This window comes from Triticum aestivum, chromosome 7B (assembly GCF_018294505.1).
Source record: "Triticum aestivum cultivar Chinese Spring chromosome 7B, IWGSC CS RefSeq v2.1, whole genome shotgun sequence".
Taxonomy (NCBI): domain Eukaryota; kingdom Viridiplantae; phylum Streptophyta; class Magnoliopsida; order Poales; family Poaceae; genus Triticum; species Triticum aestivum.
This window is the reverse complement of record NC_057813.1, coordinates 464,399,830-464,403,201: the sequence shown is the minus strand read 5'-3', so window position 1 is coordinate 464,403,201 and position 3,372 is coordinate 464,399,830.

Here is a 3,372-nt window from a genome sequence, read left to right as displayed (position 1 = left end):
GGGCTGGCCACCACCACGGCCGGCGCAGCCACGGCCTCTGCCGCCAGGGCTGACCACCACCACGCCATGGACGCGCCTCCGCCTGCTTAGGTCCGCCCCGCCGCTGGCCACGAGCAGCTGCCCCGCCGCTGGCTGCGAGCTCAAGCACGGGCGGGGAGCAGCCAGGGAGCTCAGGCGGTTCCAGCCCACCGCGGCTGCTGCTGCCCGCCGGCCACGGCCAGAGCTGGACGGCCCTGACGAGCTCACCGGCGTGGTGCTGGCCGGCTCCGGTGACGAGCTACCCGGGAGGGCGGGATTGCTTTTTTTAAAAAAATCAGGGACACGATTGCTTTTCTATTTTGTTTCAGGGACCTGTTTGCTAAAAAAATACTTAGGCCCCACCTGTCATAACCTGTCAATGGTCAAACTAACGGTCAAATCAAACGGTCAACCTGACGAGTAGACCCGAGCTATCATAATAATGTTTAAAGTTAACCAAAGTAGTCATCAGTGCGACATGGTCGTTTTTTGTAACAGCAGAACAATTTTGTGGTAGCTTTTTGAAAAGATTAAAAAAGCGGTAGTTTTTTGGAATGATGACCCGTAATGTGGTAGGTTTTTTGCTATTCACTCCGCTCATTCAATTATGACCAGGCAACTATGTGATTAAGTGATACCATGAGAGGCATTTGCATTTGTTTGACATGATAAAATGGGTTATTACAATACTTGCTCTAGGAGTACTTTCATTATCGTCATATCCTTATCCCATCATCGATAAGGTTATGCAGTCGCTAAAGTTTAATAACTTTTGTGATTTGCATTCATTTATTAACTAAAATCATCAACTTGCTCAATAACAGGCTCTATGTTTCCATGTAATGAAGGTTATAGGATCCCTATCGAACAACGATATCCTTGATTCTATCTTATTGTATGTTATCCTAAATGCAAGGTATTAGTTATGTAAACCGTTGTTTCAATCCCATGTTTCCAAATGTGATCGATCCAAATTGTGCACACTCAACTATACATTTTTAAAGAGAAATCATCTTAACTTCTCATCTATAAGGGTTTCAATAGATACACCAAGTGTTTTCTAAAATCTAAATTTACTAGCAAATGCAAATAATTTCAAAGCATTAATAGTTTTATATGGGACTCTGCGCCATTTAGTGCAGCAAGTTTGAATTATACATCATTTTTCATCTTGAAGGGTTTGAATTAGTACCCTAAGTGGTTGATAAAACCTACTTTTCTACTAACAAAGTCAAATATTCTCATAACGCTTCAGGTTTGAGATGGTTGCTCGGACACAAACTTACTGAAAAATGCAAATATTTTCAACGCGCACATGTTTTTTACATGGGACTCAACGGTAAACCATAATAGTTCGAGATTGGACGTGTACAACTGTTTATCAACAATGTTCTTGTCACAAAAAATAATAGATATATAGGCACATATAAAATCATGCGTTGTAAAGCTTCAAACACTTGCTCATAATATCTCCCTCTCTATCATTAGTCCGTTGTGAACTTGTGATGGGAAAAAAATTAGATTCCATCAAAAGTGCTTCTGGACGCTATGATACTATAGCTTGGCCTTCCAAACGTAGTTTACTCAACACACAAGGCAAGGACCATTAGTCTCGAGACAACTGTTCAGTTTTATCCATCTGAGGTACTAGGTATACAATGGACTTGCAAAGAAATCAATAATTCATTTATGTCTACGAAAAATTGGAAGAGGGTAAAGATCGCCTGACAAAAAAACCTCTTAAATACATGGAAACCTCTTACAACAAAGTGATACAAGAGTTCAACTATGATAAGCTACAATTGGTTCAAAAAGAAGTTCTGGAACACGAGTTGAAAGAAAAAGAAGGAATAATAGACTATCTGAGGAATAACAGGTGCAATGGTCTAAGGAGAAATCACACGAAAGTAAAGGAACTTTATTGCATCATAATACCAACTCCACAACATCATCAATGCTTGAAGACAACAATCTCAACCATATTCTCTCACTGATAATGTATGATGTGGATTGCCTTAATGACATAACTTTACAATCAAAGGACATTCTACAGAAAACAATCAAGTATTATTGGGGATTTGACGATGATATGGAAGACATTTCTGCTTTGCCCAATGACAACCACCAAACATGGCCACCATAAAGAGTTGCTTAGATGATGAGGTCATTTTGTATGCCAATGGCGCAAGAAGCAACGACCACCTGATCTAAATGACCGCATATGTCAGTTACCATAAGCTGGGTGACCAAAGCTATTTATTGCCACATCTCTGTCTATGTAGCTTTGCTTACCATGAACCGGTATACCACCAATGTAATATATAACACTATCTATGAACATCATACCTAAATATCTATTTCCTTATGCTTCAGGGATTTTAAGACCGGTCTCTAAAATATTCCAATTTGCATCGATCGACGGAGCGGCAGAAAAGGGAAGGTGAATCCACAGGTTCGCCGGTGAAGTTTCGAGGGGAGAGTTTGCCCTAGCCGCCTAGAGTTTACTCTCCTCGAACAGCAAGCAACCGAACGAAAACACATGTCGGAGCGCTCCCAACCATCCATTCCCAAGGAGTTTCTTTTTTCCTTTTTGAGGGTCTATATTCTCTAAGGGTTTTTATTCACAGAAACAAGTGTGATGTTGCAGAAACAAGCGTGATGACCCAGTCAAAATCATACCCCTCAATTGAATAGGGGAGATCCTACCCCTAGGGAGATTAATGATTTATAAAGGTAACAATAAAGACGATAATAAAGATATGCTTTCTTTGCGTGAGAAACTTTCAGTCTATTCATATTCAATTATGGGAGTACAAAGGCACCAAAGAAAATAAAAATGTTAAGTCTGTGTGCATCACTGCTAATCATCACAACTAATACCACGGTCTAATATATCAGCTTAATTATTCTATTACTTCTTTCCAGATGGCTACTGTTAAACATGAGGAGGTAGACACAGCCAATGATACCAGCAGTGGCCAAATTACCCATGGTAATTCTGAAGAACGTATTTATAATTGTTTATAAATTGCGAAGAATGTTTCTTCTTCTTCGCTGATGAATGCTGTTTGAAAAGTTTTTTGTATCACTTACACATGCAAGTTGATCAAGTATGTAATAAAAGAAACTTCTTTCAGGGTCCAATAGATCTTTTGTTTGCTATTCATTAATGTTGTAATTTATTTGTTGTTACATGTGCAAGCACTGCTTACTACTTCCAGCATGCCATATACTATGGATACCATTTTATGCCTTTCACTAATACACACAAGCTAATTAGCCACCCTGTTTGTTTATGTTATCCTCTATCTGCTGTTGCAACCTTTTACAATGATCTCCTTACCTATTCAACAC